Source organism: Miniopterus schreibersii (genome assembly GCF_964146895.1).
Source record: "Miniopterus schreibersii genome assembly, chromosome: 2".
NCBI classification, from domain to species: Eukaryota; Metazoa; Chordata; class Mammalia; order Chiroptera; family Miniopteridae; genus Miniopterus; species Miniopterus schreibersii.
In genome coordinates this window covers 74,451,516-74,464,581 of record NC_138102.1, presented here as the reverse complement: position 1 = coordinate 74,464,581, position 13,066 = coordinate 74,451,516, and the positions used below count along the sequence as shown (strand labels likewise).

The 13,066-nt window shown below is 47.5% G+C and overlaps 1 pseudogene across 1 annotated transcript; it reads right to left on the bottom strand.

Moving 5' to 3' along the window:
- Positions 1 to 445: 445 nt before the first annotated feature.
- LOC308552437 (actin-like protein 9 pseudogene) lies at positions 446 to 1,534 on the bottom strand (annotated as a pseudogene). Its single transcript has one exon. The product of its transcript is annotated as an actin-like protein 9 pseudogene (transcript).
- Positions 1,535 to 13,066: the final 11,532 nt, after the last annotated feature.

Sequence of the window (13,066 nt, the reverse complement as noted above, 5' to 3'; positions counted from 1 at the left end):
ACTCAACTAATGGGTTAGAGCCTGGGGACTGGTTCTGGCGTTGGGCCCAGGTGTCCTGGGGGTTCGTCATGGGAAGATCTTGGGAGACTATTATTGAGGGTCAGACATAGCAGATGACCTAGGACATTAGTGGGGGAGGGGGCAGAGCCTTCATGAGGGGCTGAGGCATGGGGACAGGAGGTGTACTGTGAGATGGGGGCTTAGAGCCCAGGGGAATCTTGAGGAACTATATAAAAAGTAACAGACCAGGGGGGTGAGATTAGGGGGTCCAAATCTAGGCATGTTTTGGGCGTGGGCTTGGGTGGAATCCCAAGCTGAGAGTGCCTTGAGGGGTGGGAGGCAGATCATGGGAGATAGGTTTGACAGGGTTAGGGGACTGATATCTATGTAGGTCCAGGTGTGGACCAGACTCTGCCCTGTGAGAAGGCAGGAGGAAGCCAGCTGGTTAGCAGAAGTTTTCCTGTCTCCCACCTTCACCCTTCATCAGTAGCATTTGCTGTCCCTGTTCTTCCTGCTGCTCCCTCAGGACCCAGCAGGAATGGAAGGCAGGCAACGAGGCCAGTGAGGAACCCCGATCCACACTGAGAAGTTCTAGGTGGGCTAGGCTGTGGCCACCACATGCTCCTCTGGGGGTAGCTTTGCCCGGAAGCAGCCCTGGAAGCCCACGAAGAGCAAGGAGCCCCAGCAGAACAGCACTTTCTGAGCTATATTGTCTGCACCTCTGGGGGGGTGGGCACCTCGAGAAGTCTCTATTTGGCTGTGGTGGAAACACCTACGGACGTTAGCTCTGGGATCTCTGGGGGCTGAACAGCTGCTCCTGGCACTGTAACAGCTCCTTGCCCAGAGTGACCGACAGTCCCTTGGGCAGCTTCAGGTTCTGCTTGCATCCCAGCTTGGCCCGGGCCTGCTCCTTCTGGAAGTCAGGGGCCACAAAGCAATAGCGGCGCTTGTTCTCCACAATGTCCAGGTCCTCCTGTCCCAGGCAAGCTGGAGCGCAGCAGCATCTCTGCCAGGGAGGCAGTCAGGTGGGTGCCCTTGAGATCCAGACTCTTGGTGGCATTTGGCAGGTGGTAGCCCCGGCAGACAGTCACTGTGCAGGTTACCCTGCGGCCTGTGCCGACCACCAGCTTGCTGACCTGCCTGTGTGCACAGGCAGACGGCACCAACTGGGAAGCCATGTACATGGCTGGTGAGTGCAGCAACTCAGAGGCCACCCCCACCAGATCCTCTCGGTTGGTGGTGGGCTGAAGGGTGGTGAGAGAACAGCAGCAGGTGGTCCAGGGTGGCCACGTGGAGGTTGTGGTCCAGCAGGTGGCACCAGATGAGCTTGGCCTCATCCCAGTTCACCACGATGTCTTACCGCCTGCAGCAGAGTCAGCTCCAGGGGAGCAAGGGTGGCCTCGCCTATGAACTTCTCCAGCACTGGCTGCCCCGTGGTGGCTGCCTTCTTAGGCTGGCAGCCCACAGTGGCGGCCATGGTGTAGGTGGGCCAGGCCTGCCCCACGAAGCCCATCATACGGGTGCCTGTGCCCATGTCAACGGCCACTGCGTTCACCTTGCTGAAGGCATCTCGCTGCAGGGCCTTATTCACCAGGAATGAGCTGGGTGTCAGGCTGGGCCACGGGTCCCTGGGGAGCGCTGGGGCTCTGAGGGATCGTGATTTGCATCTATGACTGCAGGTGGCTGGGTGGGCTGCTGGGCAAAGCTGGCCACTTTCCTCTGGGGTGCGTGGGTAGGGGGAGAAATAGTGAGAGAAGTGAGGTAGCCAGTGTGTGGCATTAGCCTGCCTGCTGTCCCCTTAAGAAGACTACAATGCACTGGTGGGGGTGGGGTGGTGCCCTTCCCTGCCTCAGAAAGCTCCCAGGGTACTTATTTATGCTGCACGCACCCCAAAGTGCCAAATTTGGAGAAGCAGGAGCATAGAGGGCTCCAGAGCAGGGATCTCTGATCCAGCTCCCAAACCAGTAAGACCCAGGAATCCTTCTCTTGCTGCCTTGTCTTGAAGTTATTTATAGTGTGGTACTGAGAGCCGGTCACAAGCCTCCTCCTTGGAATGGCTTTCTGGTTTCCAGAAGGATACAGAAGCCAGCCTGGGCTGGGGGCAGGAGAATCAGACACCCCTGCACTAGGTTCTTGGACTCCTCTGCTCTCCCCGCTGCTGGAACAGCCTTCCTGACCCATTCCTGCCAAGCGGGAATTTGCCTCTTCACATCTCAGGGGGACACCTCCTCCTGGAAGCCTTTCTGATTTATCCTTTAGTCCTGAATGTGTGAATGTGTGTCATGGGGATATTAAAGTGAGAAAATTTATTTTTAAATATATTTTTTATTGATTTTAAAGAGAGAGGGAGAGGAAGAGAGAGATAGAAACATCGATGAGAGAGAAACATCGATCGGCTGCCTCCTGCACGCCCCATAGGGAATCGAGCTATAACCAGGACATGTGCCCTGGGACCCAGGAACCAAACTGGTGACCTCTTGGTGCAAGGGACAATGCTCAACCAATGGAGCCACACTGGCCGGGCAAAGTGAGGAAGTTTAATTGACTAGTTGTGTCACGATTTACTATCCTGGCCAGAGAGTGAGGTTGAATTTTTATTAAATTAATTAATTAATTCTTTTGTGTATGGTCTCATATGTGTTTTTGGAAATGTTCTTTACTCAGCTATTTATTGAAGGTGCAGGTACATTTCCCTCCAGGCCTTATTGAGATATAATGTACACACATACATACCGTGTTGATTTGACACAGGTTATCATTCCAAAATAATAAGTACCTTAGAGTTAGCTAACACCTCCATCACCTCACATAATTACAACTTCTTTTTTGTGGTGAGAACATTTAAGTCTACACTCAGCAACTTCCAAGTATACAACACAGTGTTACTAACTATAATCACTGTGCTGTACATTAGACCCCCAGAACTTATTCATCTAATAACTGATTGGAAGTTTGTACCCTTTGACCAACATCTCCCTATTTCCCCAACCCCCAGGCCCTGGTAACCACCACTCTACTCTGTTTCTATTATTTAAGCGTTTTTAACTTTCATATGTAAGTGAGATAATACAGTATTTGTCTTTTCCTGACTGATTTCACTTTGCATACTGCCCTCCAGGTCCATTCTCAAGGTTCATCCATGTTGTATCAGGTGTTAGAACTTCCTTCCTTTTAAAGGCTGATTAATATTCCAACGTATGGATGGACTACATTGTATTAATCCATTTATCTGTTGATGGACACTTGGGTTACATCCACTTCCTGGCTACTGTGAATTAATGCGGCTGTGAACATGGGTGTGTGAAATCTCTTTGGGACCCTGCTTTTAATTCTCAGGTACATACCCAGAAGTGGGGTTGCTGGATCATACAGTAATTCTATTTAAAAATTTTTGAGGGATCATCACACTGTTTTCCACAGCAGCAGTACCATTTTACATTTCCACGAGCAATGTAGAGGCTTCCCCTTTCTCCACATGCTCACCAACACTTGTTATTTTATTTTTCTCTTTTAATTATAGACATCTTAATGATTGTGAAGTTGTAATGGAGTTTTAAGCATCAGCATATTAGAAAGCTGCATGTGGTTCAGATAGACTATTCCATAAGTAACTGAATAGACTGTGCTCATGGCCCAGCCTTTGGTACCAATGTGATCTGGCTGTGTGCAGAAGGGGTGCCTCCCAGGACTCCACCTTATTCAACAAATATGCAGGATGAATTTTTGACCCCATGAAAGAGTATTTTGGTGAATTTATGTTACAGCCAATAATAAGACAATAATAAACATTTTCTCTCTTTAAAGAATCATTGTGGCAAGTCAGAGATGTTAGATAACAGCTTGGAGTGGGTAAATCTCACTGCAACTTTATGAGTTAGAAATGGGTAGTCTGATAGGGAAATAGAGGCTTAGAGAGGTGAAGTAACTTGTCCAAAGTCACACAGTGGGGATGGAAGCAAGAGCCGGATATGAATGTAGATCTCTGAAATATTGCAGTGACTGACTGTGGGTTGGGGAAATTGTGAGGTCTAGAACCCATCCAAAACAGTGGATGGGATGTCATGGGCCTCATTTTTCTCTTGGGTTAAACAGGGTATTGTGTCTGGCACATAATAGATTCTAGATGCTGGGATACTGCAGAGAGCAGGGCAGAGACATCACACTTAGAGGCAGCAAGACAACAATGTGTTTAAAACCACAGATCTGAAGCCAGCTGCTGTGGTTTAAACCCCGGCTCCTCCACTTAGTAGCTGAGACAAAATACTATCCTCTCTGTGCTTCAGTTTCCCCAGTGGCAAATTGGAAGTAATAATAGTGCTGACTTTAAAGGGCAGCTATGAGGATGGCACGTTGTTTGTGAAGTGTTTAGGTCAGTGAATGGCACATAGTAAGTGTTATTTGAGGGCCTGTTACGTAAATTACAGGTAGTGTAGTCTTTGAATGGAATTAGGGACATAATCAGGCATTTTTCTTGGAAGGGCGTTTCTTGTGCAGACATCAGCTAGACTTCGTATGTGTGCTGTGAACTCATTGGTAGCCGGCACCTCTTTTCACCTGTCTGAAGTGGCTGGGAGTTGAGTTGTGTAGCCTCCTGCCAGCAGGGGGTGACCAAGACCATCAATTTCTTTTACTTTCTTTTAGCCAAATCCTTTGTTCTCTTGCCCAGTTCTCAACTATCATTGCAAGTTAGAATCACCAGAGGAATTTAAAAATGTCTCTGTGTCCCAGCTGCACCCCCAGACCAATTCTGAATTTCTGCAGATGGTGACCAAACATTGGTGATTTTTTAAAACTCCCAGGAGATCGCAATGTGCAGCAAGTGAGGCGACTGATCTGAGACTTCAAAATTCTTAAACTCTTAATTTCTCCTGATCATCAGAAAGGATGGATAGTGAGACTGAGGTGAGGCAGTTTGCTCAGGCCAGCGGGCTCTCAGGCTTAAACGTGTTTGAGAATCTCAGGAAGGCTTGCTAAAACAAACAGAATTGTTCTCACCCAGAAATTCTAATTCAGCAGGTCTGAAGAAAGGAGAGCCTTGAGAATCTGCATTTCTCACAAGCTCTGAGGTGCCGCCGGTTGGTGGACTCAGCTTTGAGCAGCATAGTCTGTAGCATTGCAGATATGTGGGAGATGAAAAGGAAAACTCAGTAAAGCTGGAACCCTTTACAGTATGGAATTATTTTATTTCTTAATTTTTTTAATTTCAAAAATTTAAATTACTAAGTATTTCAGGCTTACAAAACTTACACACACACAGCCAAAGCATCAAAAATACAGAATAAATCACAATGGCCAAGCTATGAAAACATACCAAATGTCTATCAATGGATGAATGGGTAAAGATGACATGGTATATATACAATAAAATATGATTCAGTCATGTGAAAGAAGACATGCTTGCCATTTGCCACAACATGGATGAACCTTGAGAGTATTATGGTAAATAAAATAAATCAGATAGATAAATACTGTGGGATCTTACTTATGTGAAGTCTAAAAACCACTGGAGAACAAATAGGAGTGCTGTATATTAATCATGTCTTTTTATTTGGTACTTATGATCTGTTGACATCTTGCTGACCTGCAAGAGACTGCGCCTTTCAGAGTTAGCTAATTCCTTCAGATAGCAAAGGATTCCCCTGTGAGTGCTCCTTTCATGTGCAAACCAAATAATCCAGAGCCCACACCCCCAGCCACACCCTTTCTGGAGCTCTCACACTCAGGGCCACTGTTCCTCTGCCCAAATCACCCCAGGGCCAGGTGCCAGACACTAGGGCCAGCCCCTACACCCCGAGCCTACTGAATTATTCAAACTAGCAACTCCTAAGCCTGCTCACCTGCCTCACCCATTTGTTCTTGTGGAAAAACAATGAAGGTTCTTGCCCACATTCCTCCTCACTCCTCTGTCTCTTGACTGACCCTGGTGCCTCTCCCTGTGCCCCTGTGCCCCATGCATGTTATGCCCCCTCCTCATGGGAACTGAGAGAAACAAGTTATCTTCTCAATGGCAATCATCTCCTGCTCTGCTGGTCTTGTCATACCTGAATAATAATACACTTTTGTTTTAAAACAAACTCCATTCATTCTGCTCACTCAGAATTTGCTTGGATTGTCTAGAATTTTTCAGTCATACATGCCAATGCTCCTTCCTCCATTCCTGTGGTTTATTAAGAACTGGGCATAATTTTTTTCCCATGCTCAGCTGGGGCAAATTTTAGATGTAGAGCACTCCCGCTGTAGTTAATTTTCTCTTCTCTGAGAAGGGGAAGCCAGAAGAGGTGTCTGATGTAACTAACTCCTTTCCTTGGAACCTCCATCCCTTGACTATTAGGTCATCACTCTTGGATGAAGAAGGTGCTGGTGGGTAAAACAGGGAGAGACCCATTCCAGGGAGGTGTTACCTGGAGTAACTGAGAAATGGGGAGAGCTGATGGGTGTCTCTCCCTGGGTAGCTCACTGTCCTAGCTCAGAGGATTTCAGAGCAAAGTAAGGAAAGAATAGGCAAGACAGGATACATTACGAAATGCTAGGACCTGTGTTCCTAGACTGCAGACAAAATATCTGGATATTTCACAACATCTTTCTACCTTAAGTCCACAGGAGCTGTGGGCGAAGACCAGGCTGTGACTGGGGCTGGGGCTGCCCCCAGGCCTGAAAGCCTTGGCCACTGTGGGCTAAGGATGTGGTTATTGTCTATTATCTAGTTTGCCAAATTTTGGATGTAGAGATTCTTGTCTCCCTTTCCCTGCACCAAAGGAAACTTAGAGACCCCTCTGTTTACCTAACTCATTAAGCAGCATGCCCTGCTGGGCCTGGAGTTTCCAATAGGAGTCAGGGAAGCCCAACTCCAGGTTCCCATCCTGAGTGTCGCCAGAAATTTATAATGTAGAGTGTTACATGCCATCTGCAATTTAGGGAAGACAGGAACCCTGCTTTCCCATTCACCAGGGTTTCCTATAGTCCAGTAAGGAACTTGGGGGGCACCTCTTGACCCCTCCATCCAGACTGGAAAATGGGCAGAGCAGGATGAGATGGTCCAGAGGGATGAGCTTAGCCCCTGCTTTGCACCCACTTGGGAAGCTGGCTGGGCCAGAAAGCAGAGCTTTGTGAAGATATATGAGGGGAGAAAGGAGACACTCCATCTGATGGGAGCTGGAGACAAGCATTTTATCTCACAGGGACTCAGAGAATGTTTGACATGAAAATCAGCCCAGGACCATTAGTCGGACAGTAGAAGCAAGACTATAAAGAGCTGAAAAGATTGGCCTGTGCACGTGGGAGGTAAGGATCTTAATCACAAAAACCTGTGAGCCCATGAGAGGACAGTTCTAAGGTCCTGGGGAAGCTGAAAGCAGTGCCTCCTGCATATGCCAACCAGCACCTGCTCTGGATCCCACAGGGATGGGCAATGGGGCTGCAGACTTTGGCCAATGAGGTTCCTGCCTTCACACTGCTCCCCACTCTAAAGCCTGAAGCTCAGCGGGGAGGGGGCTTAAAAAAAAAATCCCAGCAGAACAGCATTAGCTCTCTATCAGAGCACCTCGCCCCCAGCAGACAGGGGGCAGCGCCCCCATACCAACCAATCTAGCAGTGTCCTCAACCTGGGCTGGACCCAGGCATCTCAGCGTTGTGCACGGCCACCAGGGAATGGAATGACCACAGCTAATTATATTCCCCAAAGTCTTCCTGGCCTTACTTGGAGCTGCCTTGGTGCTCACAGTGGCATTTGGATATCTCAAGATATGACTTCTGGTCTGGGAGGGGCAGGTAGGCCATTGGAGGTGACTATGGCCCTGGGAAAGCCCAGGCAGGACACGGTGAGGTAAGTGGTCCTCTGTGTCCAGGCCATTGCCCGTGATTGAGAACCCTGGCTCCAGGCCCAGGCACCATAACAGAGGCAACCACCCACAGGTTCTCAGTCCAGGGACCTGCTCACTCTCCCTGCATCACTCTGCTCAGAGCTTGGGTGTTCCTGGGGCTGCAGCAACATCAGCAGGCTCTAATGGACCCCTTCTGAGTCCTCCTGGAGGGAGCTTGTGAACTACAGCAGGGGATGTACCTCTCCAGGCCTGGCTCCCCAGCCCCCTCCCTCCATGTCCGTCCACGCAGGAACTAACTGCTCTCCCTTCCCAGGCGTGCAGACCAGATCGCTGGGTGTGCTGTGGAGGCTGCAGAGTTAGGGATAGGGCACTGGTCTTCAGAAAGAGATGTTTTGCCCTTAATAGAAACACACATCAGTAATAAATTTACCTGACATTTCTGCCTCTCCCAGCCCCATGCAGGCGGCCCAGCCTCCCTGTATAAGTCTGCAGGGGTGCGTGATGGCCAATTACGTGACAACCTGACGAGGCCACAGTGCCCAGGCATTGGGTCAAACACTGGTTTAGATGTTGCTGTGGAAATGCTTATTTTAGATGAGATTAACATTTAAATCAATAGGCTTTGAATAAAGCAGATCACTATACCGTGGTGGGCCACATCCTATCAGTCAAAGGCCTGGAAAGAACAAAGACTGACCTCCCGAAGAGGAAGAAGTTCTGCCAACAGAGGACCTTCAGGCTCTACTTACACCAGCCCCTTGGGTCTCCAGCCTGATGCCCATCCTGCAGATTTTGGACTTCCCATGCCTCCACAAGTGTGAGACTATTTCTTACAATAAATGTCTCTCCCTAGGCACACACAGGCACACACACACACGGTTATACACACACACACACGCAGACATCCTATTGGTTCTGTTTCTCTGGAGGACCCTGACTTACCCAGATCACAGTGGAAAATGTTAATGGCATTTAGTGGATGTGCTTTCTCTTCAAAACACCCCTTGCTAACAAGCACTTCCCTCAGTACAGTGGTGCCAAGTATGACCCTGAGGAATGAACTGGGCAGGCCAGGGCAGGAGCTGGCACACTCTGAGCTTGTCAGATAGGGTCCCTTTGCTCAAAGCCGGCTCACCGCATGCACAGAGCCTGACAGACAAATGACTCACACTTGGGTGTGTCAGCTTCATTCAACATTTTGTGGTCACTTTTTTTTCTGTGGGCATGTTGCGCATTTGGTTTGTTTGCCTGCTCTGGCCAAATTCCTCCCATTTGCACATACATACATCTCTGAGTGCTCCACAGGTGCCTGGGCCTGAGTGTGAAGTACTCAGGGAAGTGGCATTTGACCACTGAGGAGTCCTGGAGAGATGCTGAACCTCAACCAGGACTAATGGAAGCACATCATGCCCCCCAAAGCCCTTTCCATCCCCAGTTCCCAGTGTAAAGCAAACTTTACACAACATGGCTCAGTTACTTTGTCAGGATTCTAGAAAACTAGCTCACTTTTGTAAAAACTGGTGAAGGTAGGAGTCAAGCTTTTGGAATACAAATAAAAATTTTTAAATTTTGCAACAATACCATGGCAAAGCCCTGATTTAGGGAAAACAATCACTCTAATGTTGTAAACAGCCCATGCCACATAACTTGCTATGAGTCTCATGAGAGGTTAGTGGAAGGAGCTGAGGGACCCCTTTGCCTGATGAATCTTCAGTGGCTCAGTTGCTGGGCTGTGACTGGCTGTGAGGAATGGGCAGGCTCCTGACCCTTTCTGAGTCCTGATCCTCTTACCTGAGTCAGCCTCTTGGGGACTCCCTGGAGGTGTATGGATGTGAGTTCAGACTGTGGGGAGACACATATATGCCCCCACACACATGCAGAATACACATATACATGCACATGAACACATGCATACAGGAGAGGCACACAGAACATGCATACACACATGTATATAGATGCACACACAAGTATGTGCATGCCTGTACACAGACAAGAATGCACACAAACATATGCACATACACGCACACACCCATATACACAAACACGTGCATAGATGAGTGAACATTCACATGCATACATACTAAGCGAGGCCCCATGACAACAATCAGCTTCATGTCCAGGTCAGCCCTGACTCCATGCTGGCCTCATGGTGGCCACTTTTTGCTGTGTCAATAAAGAACTAGGGATTTTCAGGGAAGGTACATGTGACCAAGAATGATAGTGACTACATGGAATTCTTGGCCTGAACTGTCCTGTAAAGCAGGTTTTCCTGGACAAGTCTGGGGTAAGATGGGGGCTGTGGGTCCTGCTTCATGTGGCCACATGTGGGGCACACTAAGCTCAAGTACACATTTTTTCTCTTGTCTGGGCCTGAGTTCACAGTGCAGGTCTCAAGAGCCAGCAAGTCAGGGATGCCCAGGTGACAAGATGGGAATGTTGGGAAGTCAGTATTCAGACCTGACCACATGACCCCACCCAGATTCTGGCCCTGGGTAGAGCAGGCATGGGGAAGGGTGCTGACAGTCAGCAGTGTCCATGACTCAGTTGGGGGCAGGAGATGCTCAGGAAAAGAGGACTTCCAATCATTCTCTGGAGAAGCAAATACCAGGGGTTTGTTCTGCAGACAATGACCTGCTTTAAATGTGGAGGGGAAATTGGGCTGCAGGGAGAACCTGGTGGTGTGGCTTAGTCTGGTTAGGAACACACTATAAACCAAGCCAGGCAGAAGTGTGGTAAGAAAGATAAGCATGACCCTTGCTTTGTCTTTCTGAAATTCAGAGTATTCATGAGGGAGGTGCTGGAAGCAAGGTATCTCTTCTCATGATGAGTGTTGGGGGTTCAAGCCTCAGGGTGACTATTGCTTCTGACCCTGTGAGTCCAGATGCCCAAGGATCTGAAGAGGAGCATCCCCTCCCTCTGTCTCCTACCCTCCCTTCCTAGGAGGAGCTTCTCTAGCAGGGCCTGCATACAGTCATTATCACAGGGGCCACAGGGTGGGTGTGAGAGGCTCCCCATGCCAGATCCATGCAAGTGCCATGTAGCTGACTTCTTCCCATTCTCACTGCTCGGATGTTCAGGAGAAATTGGAGCCTCCTTTCCAGAAACCACATATGTATATGGGAAACAACCAACCCAAGCCCAGCTTGGTGAAATGACTTTGGAACTTCCTTTCTTCTAACATGGCATGTGGAATTCTCTCAGTCCTAACCCCATCCACTTAGTTCCTTCGCCGGTGAAGCTCCCATATGGCTGGAGTCTGAAATGACACCAGCATTTCTGCTGAGGATTACATGAAACCAAAATGATTCTTTCTGCAAGCATTATACAATGGCTTTTATTTTAAAAGTATCTCTCTCAGTCTTGGGGATCAGGAGTGAAACCCTCCACTCCAAAACTTTGGCCAGAGGACAGAGGTTTATTCATGGGATAAAGTCAACAGGGACAAATGAAGACCTCTTCCCTTCCAGTGCTAGTGTCCACATGAGGTTCTCATGTGGCACAGATCGGCCCCTACACAGATCCCTGCATGGGGCACTGGGAGGAGGGGAGAAGATTGGCCTCTGGAAGCACAGTTGGGCCATGAAAAGGGAGTAAGACTGTCTGCTGGTTGTTGAGCTGCAAGGGTTAGATGTGTGCCCCCAACAAAAAACATATTCCAAGTGTCATATGTGCTTTAGAACACTTTGAGAACACTTTGACAATGTCCAGGAGCCAGAAATAAGGGAGTGATTGGAAACCACCCAGGGAGAACAAAGCCTGGAGTAGGCCATTAATACCTGTGGGATGGCTGACCACCAGTACCTGAGAGCTGTGTGATGCTTCCTCACAATGAGGACATCACAAAGATGTTCAACTCTGGGCAGTACTTCTTTGTGCAGCCTGGTTGGGCACCTTCAGTCACCAGGTACCCAAGTAATGCTACAGGCTCTTGGGGAAGGACATGACAATGTGGCTGTGGAAAGATGCAGTGACCAGTACCTGACAGCTCTGGGTCTCAGCAGGACAATTCCAAGGCCTCTTTCTGGGAGTGGGGAGGACAGGCATGATGGGCACCCAGGTCAGTGACAGAGATGGGAGGCCTCACTCCCTGACCAGGACTTCCTCCTTGACTGGGCTCATCTGAGTCATGGCCTTACCCTGCACAGACCAGTTTTAGTGGGAATCCTCCCCACTCTTAAAGGAGAAATAAAGAGCTTCCCAGACAAAAAAAAAAAAAGCTAAAGGAGTTTGTTACTACCAAGCCAGCATTACAAAAAATATTAAAAGAAGCTAAAGAAGAAAAAGCAAAACAAAACAAGAGGAACATAGTTAAAAAAATAAAATAGCAATAAATTCAGACCTATCAATATGTTACTTTAAATGTAAATAATTTAAATGCTCAAATCAAGAGACATAAGGTAGCTGAATGGATAATAAAACAAGACCCATGTATATGCTGTCTTCAAGAGACCCACCTCAGAACAAAAGATATACACAGGCTAAAAAAAGTAAAGGGATGGAAAAAAATATTTCATGCAACTGGAAAGGAAAAGAAAAGCTGGGGTAGCAATACTTATATCTGACAAAATAGACTTTAAAACCAAGGATATTGTAAGAAACAAAGAAGGACACTACATAATAATAAAGGGATCAATCCAAGAAGAGGATATAACCCTTGTAAACATTTTTGCACCCAACATAGGAGCACCTAAACATGTAAAGCAAATCTTGATGGACATAAAGGGAGAGATTGACAGTAATACAGTGATATAGGGGATTTTAGCACCCCATTGACATCAATGGATAGATCCTCCAGACAGAAAACCAACAATGAGATAGCAGCCTTAAATGATATACTAGATCAAGTGGATTTAATTGATATCTTCAGAACATTCTACCCCAAGAATATACATTCTTTTCTAGTGCACATGGAATGTTTTCTAGGCTAGACCACATATTAGGACACAAAACAAGTCTCAGTACATTTAAGAAGATTGAAATCATATAAAGCATCTTCTCTGACCATAATGCTATGAAACTTGAAACCAATCACAAGAAGAAAACCAAAAAACACATAAAGACGTGGAGGCTAAATAACATGTTAGTAAACAATGAATGGGTTAACAATGAGATCAAGGAAGAAAGCATAAGATACCTTGAAAAGAATGAAAATGAGAATACAACAACCCAAAATCTCTGAGACACAAGGAAAGCAGTACTAAGAGGGAAATTCATAGCATTACAGGCCTATCTCAAGAAATAAGAAA